Genomic DNA, 13,570 nt, shown 5'->3' with positions numbered 1-13,570 from the left:
GATTTCCTGTTGGCAGTGGTGAGAACATGAGTATTAACCTGATTTACAAACCCAGGTCCAACCCAGCCAACCCACACACTTCATGAACTATGGCCCCAAATAAACGGTGGTGGGTGGAGGTGGAGAATGTGGCTACAAGTCCAGACTGCACAACTGCTTCTTCAGGTTCGGCGTCATCTCCCTGTGGCTACTGACTGGTTGCCCTGGTGCATGAAAGGATAGTTGTGGTGAAAAACAATGGCAATTACTTTAGTCAGAGCACTTGAAGATCCCAGACCCCTATTCTGACGTGGATGTAGAAGCCTAGAACAAATGTAAGTAAGTAGACTTTCAGATACAGAGGGGTGAATCTATAAATAACCCAACTGTCCAACAATAAGGGATAATTAATAAATGATGATGTGCCACTTGAAAGAAAATATGTTCATTCAAAGTCATGATTTTGACTATCTAAGACAATGAAAATATTAAGGCACTACATTAAGTGAAAGAAGTAGAATTCAAAAGACTGTATGATTAGAATGTGAACTTCATCGAAAGAAAATTGTGTGTGTGTGTGTGTGTGTGTGTGTAAAACAGGAAGGAGAAATATGAAAAATCTCAGAGGGTACCCCTCCTGGGATTACAGAAATTTCTTTCTTCTTCTTTATGTTTTTCTCCAAAATTTCTACAATGAATCTGTGTTACTTTCTATAGTAATAAAAAATTATTAAGAATGTGTGGAAAAAAATCAGGATGATATAAATCTTAATTCTTTCTTGGCTTACCCCATTGCTTCTCTTTCCCAGAGATTTCTCAGGCAATCCCTATCTTACTTTATCCTTCATCATGCCAGCAGATTTTTCTTTCCAAAATACAAATGCAAATGAAAAAAAAAAACATTCAGTGATATTCCATTTCCTTTTCTAAAAAGAAAAGAAAAAGAGCCCAGGTTCCTTTGTTCTTTGCTTACTTTGTAAACACTTCCAACTTCCAGTCCACTCATCTTTGTAGCCTCCCTTCTCCCTCCTCTCCTCTCCCTTATGCTCCACTTCTACCCCTGCACACACACATGAGCAGCATCTGTGAACTTGCATGATGGGATCTCTCCTCACTGGGTCTCCTCTGCCAAGTACTCTGCCCAAGTTTGACAACTCACACTCCTACTCATCTTCCAATGATCATGTTATTTAGCCAACCTGTGCCTTGATTTGCAAGGGAGAGAAAATAATGATAATACCTGCCTTGTGGAAGGGGTGAGAGCCCTAACAGGAGCAGCTACTTGCACAGAGCCATGCTTCCTAAATCTCAGCTTGTACTTGAATTTGAAAAGTTTATCTGTCACCCCTGCAGCTTCCTCTTTAAACCCCGCATGCTCCATTGTGTACCAACTACATAGGGTGTGCAACCCAGAGCCTTCCTGGCCCAGGGCCCATTAGAGCAGCTTATCGTGCCTGTCCTCTCTGTAAGCCTGCAGATACATCCAGGTCAGGGACTGCATGACCTTGGCCTGTGTTGCCTTCCCCTCTACCCCACCCCAGTCTATAATCAGTACAAAGGAATTATTGCCAAGCTGAAAGACTTGAAATCAAACAGCCACAGATACTGGAGAAACAATAAAATTAGACATTTTGAAACCATGGGCTGAGATTAGATAACATTAAATAATTGCATTTATTTCATTAGGGCTGATAATGTGATTCTGCTTTTTTTTTTTTTTTAATGCCTTTATCAGTTCTCTGGAAAAATGTACTGGTGCAATATCCATAGTCTCTAGGATTTGCTTTGAAATAGTGCAGAAAAATAAATCTAAAAGAAAGCAGGTAGTTGTAGTAGAAGGGAGGAAATTCATTGTTGAAGGTCCATGTGAGTCCCTGTTCTTATACCTTTCTCTCTGCTCGTGGGAATATTTGAAAATTTCCATGGTGAAAGTTAACCAAACATATTAGCAACAAAGGAACCAAAGGGTTTCCATAACAACGTAGAATGAAGTCACAAAAACACTAGTAAGTATTCTCAGAAAAGAATACATGTAGAAATGTATTCAATAAATAGACGAGCACCCACCCTCTGTATGGAAGCCCCTGTTTGGGTGCGTAGATGGGTCACAAAAGCCCAATCTGATTTGGCAACATACTGCAATGTCAATTAGACCTGCTTCAGCTGTGAAATAGATACTGGACAGCCCACCTTTCAGGGTAACTAAAAACAATAAATAATTAATGGCAATAAGCACCCTGCTAATATAAATGCAAATGATAATCCTTGTGCTGCTCAATTTACATGCAAATGTCCTTTTTTAATCTATCAATAGTGGAAAATCAATAGTGTTGGTGATGAGAAAGTGATTTCCAAAGCTGTTTTGAATATTTAAAAAAAAAAAATCAGTAAAATAGTTTCAATGGTTCCCCAGACTCCCTGAGGCCTTAGCCCAGGCGTAGGAGTCAGAATCTCTGAGTAGAAACCGATTCACTCTGTGACCTCAGGCAGTGCATCTGTGTCCTTGTTTCCCTAGAAAAGGAGTGAAGAATGTCCAGGGGCAGGGACATCCAGAGGTCATCTAGACCTGAGCAGATGGGGGACAGCCCGTGCCAAGGGGCTTCCAGGGAAAAGATCCCGCAGTCTCCATTTAAACCTTCAGTCATATCACCGTCTTATATTCCAAAGTGCGTCTGCTGCCCTGTTCTCTCTAGCTCCAGGAAAAGCCTCTTTTCTTTGTCTCAGGGCAATAGACAATAGCCAATAGCCATCTACCAACAGGCCCTTCTGTGTGCATTCATCAGTTTATATCACTTTATATAAACAAAAAGGGTCAGGTCAGGATACATTCTGCCTGGTAGCAGTTTGATACTGAAACCAGAATTATGAAGCATTAACTGTGTGGTATGTTCAGTGATAGCCAGTGTCTTTATTGTGTGATGAGCACAAAGTGGCTGTTATAGTTTTCCCCGCATTAAGTATTGTGAAGTGCTAGGCACCCCGTACCACCAATAAAAGCCACAGTCCTCCTCTAAATCACTCCTCACTTGAAAGACACTTCAGAACTCAACCTCTGAGATTCTTCCATAACTAAGACACTGAAAGAATCTTCATTCTTGAGAAGAAACAATAGTGAATTCTAATTTAAGGGGGAAATATATATATCCAAATATATAAACTGACTGACAATGAAATTCTCAAATTCATTCCTGCAAATGAAGACAATGTTCTGCAGAATCAGTTGTTGAGTTCAAAAAAGCACACCTCTATCAACCATATCCAGTAGCCTGGGACTGGCCCGACTTTAGCACCGGACACTGCCTGACCCCAGAAGAAGCCCAGTACCAGGCAAGGTGTTGATAATGCTGTGACCAACTTTGTACCATGCAGGGAGGCTGAGCTGCATGGAAACAATCAAGGCTCCCTTCTCTCAGTTGAGTTAAGTCAATAGCAGGCACTTAGCTGAGATTAGCAAATAGGAGAGGAGAGAAGTTGTGGTACTTACCTGCTGACCGGCCATGCACATGTCCCCTGAACATCCTTCTTCTGAGCGTTCCAGCTGCTAGCAGGCACTCCTCCCATCAGCTGGCCTCTTCCGAGCTGCTAACCATTTCTTCTAGGTCTTTTAAGCTTAGTAGTAACAACAGAGCTTCACTTTTCTAGCCCAAAAGTATCACATTTGCTTTTTTGCTTCCATAAATCATGGCTCCTAAATATGGGTAAACGTCTCACCAAAATGATGATAGGCAGTCGTTCCCCGGAAGGAGGGCTTCCGGCCCACAGGGAGCCCCGGGTGGGGAGCGCCAGTCTTCCGGCTGGCTAGCTTCCTGCCTGGTGGCTCCCAGAGCGTGGGCCCCCAGCGCACAGGGAGCCTCGGGCAGGGAGCGCCGGTTTTTTGGGTCTTTGGACCGGCAACTCACTCCCGGCCTCGTGGTTCCCCGGAAGGAGAGCTTCCGGCGCACAGGGAGCTGCGGGTGGGGAGCTCCAGCCTTCTGGCTGGCTAGCTTCCTGCCTGCTGGCTCCCAGAGGGTGGGCCCCCAGCGTATGGGAGCCACGCGGCAGCGAGCGCTGTTGCGCGCCGGCCCTTAGGCCGGCCGCCGCCGCTCAATTGGGATCTATCATGACACAGAGAAACATTGACACAATTGGCCCACCATGCACCGACTGCAGTTGCCCACCCACGGATGTGTGTGAATCATTGAAACTTTGAACAACCCCTGGGAATATATGCCATACAACGGGCCACTCTTGCTCCTGCCATTGGGAACCAGAAAGGTCCAGAGCCAGCAGAGGAGCAGCTGCTGAACAAGGACTCAGAGAACATGAGAACGCAGACTAAACACACGGAGCCAGAGGTCCAGTGGACTGGGGTCACGAGAGCCGCTCGGAAGCTGTAAACCAGGAGGACCTTGCACAATACCTGCAGAGACTCATTGGAAGCCATTCTTCCCCTGACAGTACAGGCTGTGGTGAAGCTCTGGAGAAGTCTGCAGCAGGATTCCTGCTGCCTGTGCTGACAGTTGGGGAGAGGACACTAACTGGTTGTGGGGTCCCAAAGCAATGGGAAGCTGGAGAGAAAAAGCTACAAAGAATGGCTTTCACCCCAGATAGCTCACTTGAGATGTTAGTAAGAATTGCCTCGTCAGTATTCTACAGCCATGATGAGGAGGAGGCCAAGGAGAGAAAACAAAGAGACTGAGAAAAAGCAGCTGCTTTTGCTGCACCACTAAGAGAAACAGATCCCAGGTCTGATTCCCGGGGCTCCAAGAAGAACTCGACAACTGCATTCATCTGCTACCACTGTTAAAAGCCAGGCTACCTCAAGAGGAACTGCCCTAAGAGGCCCCATGGGCCATGCCCTGGATGCAAAGGAGACCACTGGAGATCGGTCTGCCCTCTGAGGTGGAGGCCCCAGAGCTCAGAGCCATGCTACCAGTTAGTCCAACAGGAATGAGAGGGCTTGGGGCATGGTCTGCCTTCTCCCTCTGGCCAGACCGTCATCTCCATCGAGGAGTCCTGGGTAATCATGACTATGGAGGAACAAGAAAACAGCCTGTTGCTAGTCACAGGTGCAAGTCTCTCGGTCCTTCTTTTCAATCCTGGCCTTCCTTCCAGCCATCATACCTCAGTGAAAGGAATCACTGGTGAGGAGGTAATATGCTATTTTTGACAACCCTTAAGCTGTAACTACTTATTAGATCCTTCTTGCATATCTCTGTCTTCCTGAGAAACCACTTTGAAGATACCACCACGTATTACAGCAGCCATTGATATTTTCCTACTAATCTATCCATAACTGTGTTAAGTTTGTAATGTTCCTATCCTATTTCATAATGTATGTTTATTATTATGTGTTTCCTACAACAACCATTGAGAATAGTTAATGATTTTTCAATAGGTCACTCATGTATAGCTCTATTTATTTTCTTTAGAAGCCACTTTGAAGATACCAAAGTATAGCACAACAACTCTTGATAATCTCCTACCTCTTTTGTCTCTAACTCACTATTATTTGTCTATTTGTTTTCCTGAGAAACTATTTTGTAGATAATAATATGTAAAACGATAACCATTGATAATTTCCTACCATTTTGTCTGTAATTTGCTAAGTCCCCCCTATTATTATGTTATCCTTCTTTTATTCTTTAAAATTAAAAAAAAAAAAATGATGATAGGCAAACCCTGGAATCAGAGCGACCAGGATTTATTTCCTGCTCTAAAAAGAACCCCAGTGCAGGCATAGGGAACGGGAAGCAATGCTGAAAGACAGGTGTCACTGTAGAAAGAGAAAGCCCACAGATACCATCGATACCGGTACCTCCCAAAGCATCACTGATGCCCATCACGGCTGGTGCATGGATGGTGCTTCTGGTCCATGATGACAGTAGGAGAAAAAGTGAGAGGGAGCATTTAGAAACCTGATAGCTGTTTCACACTGCTGCAGAATCAAGTATTTTGCAAAACAATCAGCTAAGGACTTAGTAGAAATTGAGATCTCTATAGACTGCCCCTGAGAAGCCCTGATCAAAACCAAAATATACAAGTAACTACCATGTTATAGGAAAATATTGATATATCCCTTTTGATTGAGACTCTGACTTAAGACCAGATGATTTTAGGCAAAACAAATGCAAATCAGTGCACTCTGTGGACTTACTATAGACTCACTGTGTGCCAGTGAGTCTATAGTAAGTTACATGTAATATGTTTTGCATCAGTTTCCTCATTCGCTCTTTATAATCATCCTAAGGGAGAGGACCTATTATTATTATGCTCATCACATCCTTCAAGTAAAGAAACTGAATGACACAGAATACTGAATGGGCCCCAGAAACAGCTGACACAAGTCAACACTGAGATTCCCACTGGGATCTGAACCCTGACTCTGAATAACCCCAGATTCTTCATAATGCCTCTCCCTACCAAAAATTAAATTGGATTTTCTGACAATATTAACATACTTAAAATACAAATGATCTTCCTAGGTTTTGTTTTATTTCCCACCCCTCCATGGTCCTTCCCTTGAGCTGGATTAGCAGAAATGTGCAAATCTCTCTTTTACCTGTAACTGAGTGCTCTGCCGTTTTGTTTCACGTTCTTCCAGAACAGCTAGTTGTATAACTGGAAACACTCTGGCACCCTCTATACAGAGAGAAATCTACCTTGTTCAGACAAAAGTTACTCACAGCTTAGGGGTATATAACCCAGCCCATTCATCTGGCTTCTCTTAGATTCTGCAGAAATATCATCTGCAGCATCAGAACACTTTTCTTCTTCAGTCTCTATGTGCTATAAATTGGAGACTTCCCAATGAGCTATAAATGTCTGTTCCATTCAGGGAGATGATGGACACTAAGAACAAAGACGTTTAGACATAAAGTTGAGATCTAGATGTCAACTGATGCTTCAGTTGTGTTGACTTACATGGTTGGATCACTTCTATCCTTATAGGCCAAAAGAGCTTGTGAGAGAAGAGCTTTTCTGCTATCATTCCCAGGTGGACAACACACACACACACACACACACACACACACACACACACACAATGAACTGTGGCTTTTCAAACCAGGGTGTCCAGTCAGCCAACTAGCCACGATCCAGACACCACCATGCCACTTCCATACCATCCCAATCATGGCACCTGATATTCATCATTTTCCTAGATATTACATATTCTATTGTGTCTCTGTAATGAAAAGGTTGAAGTCCATTAAGTGACGCCCAAAGCCTGATGATGTGTACCTGGGGCTGTAACTCAAGCCCTTACTAGATCTTGTTTTATACACATACAATGAAATATACAGGTTTTATTCTCCCATAGTCTATCCTACCTGCCATATATGACTGTTAATCTAGGTTCCAGTACGGAAAGTTGGAATAGGTCCTCTCTCACCATTTTGAATTTATTGACCTCCTTGGGTCCTCTTCGCACATTTATAGAACAAGACAGACAGACAGACCATGGATGAAGCAGTGGATAAACACAACCTCTGGGGTCCATTTTGCCCTGGTTGAATCATGACTTTATAATTTCAAGCCATGAAACCTTGGGCATGTTACTTAGCCTTTCTATTCCCCAGTAGCCTTGCATGTAAAATGAAAATGATAAAATAAAATGTTCCTTAAGGGTTCAGTAGAGATTAATCTTTACATGCAAAATTCTTAGGACAGTTCCTGGCACATAGTAAGTGCCAGATCACTGTTAGATTTTTCTGACATTAAAGTAACAAATGAGGCTTCCAGAGAATTATACAAAATGCATGGGTGTATGGTATTTCCTTTAGGATGTGAACACGGACCAAGGAAGGTGGACATAGTCATGCCCTAAGCTAGAAATAAAATATAGCTACTTTTAAAGACTCACATACCTTCTGCCTCGTTAGTCCTATTCCTATTTAAAATAAGAGATTCAAATAAATTTAGAAAGCATCACGAATTCTGACATAAATTTCATGTCTTATGTAAAAACTAAATGAATCAGAGACTAAAATGTTCAACATAAACCTATAAAATTCTTAGGAAAAAAATAAGAGAAAATCTTTCAGACCTAAAGTGGTTCTTAGACTTGATACCAAAAGTGTGAAAGGGAAAGAAATTGCTCAAAAGAAGAAATAACTGGGATGAGGGAAAGAAGAAAAAGAAAGTACTAAGGCATTTTATATATTATGGATCAGTGGCATAACTGTCGTGTTGGTGTCTGATGGTTTGTTGAGGGGAACGGTTAACGTTTAAAAGTTGGTTATTTTAAATATTTTGACCAATTTTGCATGTTTGTATCAGGTAATCTGAACAACTTATGTGATGACAGCAATTTACAGTGTAATATCCATTAGTGAATTCCTACAAAGCTGCCTAGTGACACTACGTATTGTCTCTAATGTTTGTTTAAATTATTATTTTCTTATTCCCTTTAATGATTTGACCAATCTTCTTTTCTTACATCTGGTAATCTGAGCAACTTTGTTGAAGATAACAATGTGTAATATAACAACCACTGTTAATCACTATCACTTAGTTTGAAACCCTGAATCATTTTTAATGTCCTTGCTTTGTGTTACTTGTATTTTGCTATTGTTCTTTTTTTCTTACTATTTTCTTTAAAATTAAAAAAGTGTACCCAATACAAGAGAAAGAAGATAAATCTAAGCAACGTCAAAATTAAAAACTTCACTCTAGAAAAGATTCTGTTCAGAGAAGAAAATGACACATTATGAAGTGGGAGAAATATTTGCAGATTACATATCTAGCAAGTTGTATCTTAATAAATCAACATTAAAATCCAATGTGAAAGTAGCAAAAGAAACTTGAACAGACATTTTACTGAAGAAGACTAACAGATGATAAACACATTATTAGCCACTAGGGAAATGCAAACCTAAAAGACAAAGATAGACAACTGTGATAGCTATAAGAAAGTAGGTGTCTACTTATAATATGTGTTTATGCAATATGATACTCTGTGGGGAGGACACATGTAATCTTTGTGGTATTATAAATTCAGTAGATCAACAGGCTTGACCTGGGACTACTGCAGATGAGCCTATTAGAATGAACAAAATTTAAAATATGTATAATAATAAATACCAAAAGCTAACATGGGTGTGGAGAAGTTAGGTAACTTGTACATTGCTAGTGGGAATATAAAATGGTACAGCCACTCTGGAAAATAGTTTGGCAGTTTCTTTTAGAACCAAAAATAAACTTATCAAACCACCCAGCAATTGCACTCTTGGATATTTATTCTAGAGAATTGAAAACTTCTTTTCATGAAGAGAATTATTAAATATGGTACCACCAACACAAGGACATATTAATTGGTCATTAAAACCAATAATTATGACAACTGGGTAGAAATAGGTTTAACAGTGTCTTCAAATAATGCTGGGTTTTTTTAAATGTAGAAATCAAAACTACATACTAGAATAAAGATTTGCTGGAAATAAACAGAAAGAAAACAGCTATTGTCAAAGACATGAGATTGCTCAGGGTGCTCATTTTTTCTTTTCTTTTTTTCCCAGATGCTTCTTTGCTGTTATTTTTACATCTTACATTTTCAAAACATGAAAACCCAAACTGGAAAATTATTAGCAGCAGACAACAATTTACAGAGAGACTCTTCCCTGGAAGGAGGAGCTTTTCTCAAAGGAGCTTCCCTGGAAGGAAAGTGCTTCCTGCAACTCCAGCCTTCCCCAAGAAGAGCTTTCACCAGAATGATCTTTATCAGATTTGCCAGGGTAAGGGCCAAGAGCCTGAGGGTCAGGACACCAAGGGGAAAGTTATCAAGGGAGGCAGAAGAAAGCCAGAAACAACACAACTGCCTGCAGCTACAAGGAAGGGAAAAGAGAAACAAGCAGAAAAGAAGGAAAAAATGGAAACAAAGCTTTTGTAAATAAGGAGAAGCGGGGTTGAAGGGAAGGGAGAGTGGGGCAAAAAAGATGAAGCAAGATGTATCGTGTAGAGGTACACACTCCCTATGATGAATATGATCATTATGTACATCTAAAATGTGCCAATAAACTGAATTATTTTTTAAAAGGCTCATCTAAGAGATAAAGAAAGAAATCTTTAGGGAAAGGGGTAAACAAATGAGTAGAAAGGGAGAAAGAGGGCTCCGATGGGAAGGGCACAGTTGACCAGGTTGCTACTGTCAAAAACAGAGCAAAGCAGAGGAATTTGGAGTCCAGTAGTCGTCAAAGGAAAGCAGCTCCAAGAAGAGGACAGGGACAGGAGAAGAAGGGCCGCCAAGGCAGGGCAGGACAAGTAGATGGAATGGGCCATTTCTATGTTCAGCATCTGCATAATCATAGCAAATCTTACATTCCCACTTCTAAAGATGTAAATGGTTAGAAGAGGTAATAATAATTTGCTAACACGATTCATTATTCTTTTAATTATTTTCATCCATGTACAAGGCCACAGGGGACCTTTCTAAAACCAAGCTCTTCAGTATTCCATCCAAAGGGAGAAAGGAATGAAAGCACAAATTCAGACACACAAAGAGCATCATTTCAAAGAGGTGATCTGTCCAAACACACCACAGATCCCTGCTTCAACTGTGCCCCCATGAATGCACCAGGTCACCTTGGAGAATGGTGGAGTGGTTTGATACTTCGACGTTCTGGAGGACAGGAGGATCTCCACGGCTCCTCACAAAGTCACTTACCTCTCTGAACTTCACTTGAAAGTTGTGAGGATGAAACACACACACATACACAAACATACACACACACACACACAAAGTGTCTCATGCATGACAGGCACTAAGTAATATTAATCCCCAACTCTCACTCCCATCTACACTCACTGTACATGGATGGCCTCCTTCTGCACACAATTTATCTGAGCTTTCTTTCTTCTTTTATTTCTTTTCTACTCTCTGCATGGACAGGTCAGATCAGAAGTGTAAGAGGTTAACACTCACAACAATCGTTAGTCAATGCAAATAAGAATGGGAGAAGAAAACCTTGAGTTTGCTTACCACTACTGAAAGGCATATCCAATCCATATTTTGTATTGTCTCTCACAAGTGCCCAGCAAGAATGGGTCTCAGTGTGCCTTGGCAGTAACTTCTTATATTGGCTCTTTCTCCCTGCTCTGTTTCAGGTCCCAACGCCTCTACTGGTTCTTACTAGCATCAACTCAAAGAAACCATCCTCCTCAAATCCTCACTGGAGTCAGCTTTTGTGGAACTCAACTAAAGACACTATGGAACTGTGAAGTGTCCCCTGCTCCTAAGTGGGTGACATGCTTGCAAGATGCTTCAAAGATGGGTCTGAGTAATGTTCATCCACTGGCTCCAGAATCTCAACACTGCATTACGGTGCTGGCTGGCAGGACTCTTCAGGAACTATTTCCTTGGGTGTTTCCAACAATCTCTTAATTACTGTGTGCCATCACTTCATCCTTGTCACCTCCACAAACTGAAGCCTGATATCAGTCCTTGCTTGAAACTCTTTTCTCCCTTGTTTAAGGTTCTTCCACTACTGTCTTTCCTTTGTAGAACTTTCTCTGGATCCCTCTTAAATGCCTGTTTTTTAAATGTAAGCATTCACAAAATTTTCTCTGTGGAACTTGCCTCTGACTTCATACTCTCCTCCCAGACTGTTATGGTTTAGATCTAGATGTTCCCCAAAGTCTGCATACTTGTGGGGCTTTGGGGAGGTAATTGAATGGTGGGGGTAGGATGAGTATGCTAGATGTGATGTTGGGAAGTGGACTCCAGTCAGAAGAGGCAGTGTCTGGGGCCATGGTACAGAAGGATTTATCTCCCTTCTCTGCTCCTCCCTCCACTCTCTCTGGTATTGGGAACTTGGTGGTAGACCCCTAATCTCCTAAAATGAGTGTATGATGAAGGTTTAAATAAGAGACAAGTGTAGGGTTTGTGAGGTCCAGGAAAGTCAGAACTCTCTTGGAGCTAAGACAAAGGCTTCTCTGGATTGCCCATATTTATCGGGTCCTTATAGTTCAGGAGGGTGCAGGAAGTGGAGGGTACATCTGAGGCAAAAGCCTAGGAAAATGAGCAAGGTCTTGAGAAGTTAGAACAAAGGCAGTAAATCATGCTAATGAAGAAAACTGTTTGATCTCTATGGCTGGCAGTTTATTGCTCTGGAGTAGGGAGTATCAGCCCCGCAGCTGCAGTCTTATCTTGCCTTCAGGGGCTGAAAATAGGAGCTTTCCAATACACCCAGAAAGCCTCATGCTCAGCAATTTAACCCTTACACAGCCTGGTCCCCAACACTGTTTCCTGGCTACTTCAGAGTACTGTAATGAGAATTAAATGCAATAGTACAGAAAAAGTATTACATACTTGATGTATAACAGGTGCTTCATAAGTAGTAATTATTGTGATAATTATTGCATCTCACTACTCTAAACCAAGAGAGAAAATAGAAAAAATGTAGTGCGATGCTACACAGGCATGAGAAATAAAACTTCTTTTTGAACAAAATTTCAGAACAAATAAAACATGCAGCAAAATCTCAGACCTGAACACTTACTTAGTAATCCCAAACCAAAGAGTCATTTTCATAGAGACAGGGTGTACTAGAGAAATACTTTATTTGGCTGTATATCTATTTACAAATCTTCACCACTGTCTCTGAAAATGAAGAAAAAGAGCCTTCATTTGGCTTGGATTATATGTGCCTTTGCAATCTTCACAAAAGCTTCTCTATCCTTCCATTTACCAAAAGTAAAAGCCATTTCAGGTCAATCAAGAAGAGGCAGTGACAGATCAAGAGAGTGAGACATCACGAAGTGTTGAGGTTGGTTGTAGCACCCCAGGGACTAGTGGAATAAGGCAAGTCTCCATTAGGCAAGGAACCATGCTCACCTGACAGCCCCAAGTGGAGCTCATGGCTGCTTCAGTAAGTCAAGCTAACTCACATTCTATAGCTTTACAGTAACCATCCACTTTCTGGGCAGCATTTGGGTTTGAGAAGTGGTATCAAACTGGAAAAATGTTGATGCAATAATGCTCCTTCTATGATTTAAGAAGATGTGAACAGAGACCTTGGGGAGATGTGAGCAGTATGACAGAAACACATGGCTAAAACCTTTAAGAAAAGAAATGCCAATTTCAGCGGACAGTGGTAAGAAGCAGGAATGCTTGCCAGATGGCATGGGTACTGAAGAGGTTAACTTGGACACTGTCTCCTAGTTAAAAGCCATCCCATCTCATATGTAGAAGTCCCTTCTGCGTATACAATGCTCCATTCCTCAAAAAGGAAATTTAAAATTAAGGAGTTTGACCTCAACCAGTTGGCTATATTTTGGCAAATTGGAGAGAGGAGGAAGTTCCAGTAGTTCTCTTCTCTATAGCAAAACTTAGGCCTCCTTTCTGTGAAGCCCCAGTAAGGAATCCGTACAAGTCCAAACGAAGTCTCTGCCTGTGTAGAGGGGAGACCTCTGCATACTAAAATTGAGAGACATGGGAAGCCTAGAGTGGATGGCAGCACTGCCAAAACACTTTCATCTTCAAAGCTCTTTGTAAGTGTTAATTAATTAATCCTTCCCACACCTGTATAAGGCAATAAGCAGGGATCAAAGAAACTCTGGACAACATTTGACAGGATGAACTCAAAGAGGCACATAACTCACATACTGAAAATGA

General features: G+C 41.5%; 1 long non-coding RNA gene across 1 annotated transcript; it reads left to right on the top strand.

The window, feature by feature from the left end:
• Positions 1-2,041: 2,041 nt before the first annotated feature.
• Positions 2,042-11,489, top strand: LOC102016664. Its single transcript, XR_262719.1, has 3 exons — positions 2,042-2,177; positions 9,477-9,692; positions 11,062-11,489. It is a non-coding gene; the product is annotated as an uncharacterized LOC102016664 (long non-coding RNA).
• Positions 11,490-13,570: the final 2,081 nt, after the last annotated feature.

The sequence above is a fragment of the Chinchilla lanigera genome, unplaced genomic scaffold (genome assembly GCF_000276665.1).
Source record: "Chinchilla lanigera isolate Chin_1 unplaced genomic scaffold, ChiLan1.0 scaffold00052, whole genome shotgun sequence".
Taxonomy (NCBI): domain Eukaryota; kingdom Metazoa; phylum Chordata; class Mammalia; order Rodentia; family Chinchillidae; genus Chinchilla; species Chinchilla lanigera.
This window is presented reverse-complemented; position numbering and strand designations above follow the sequence as displayed.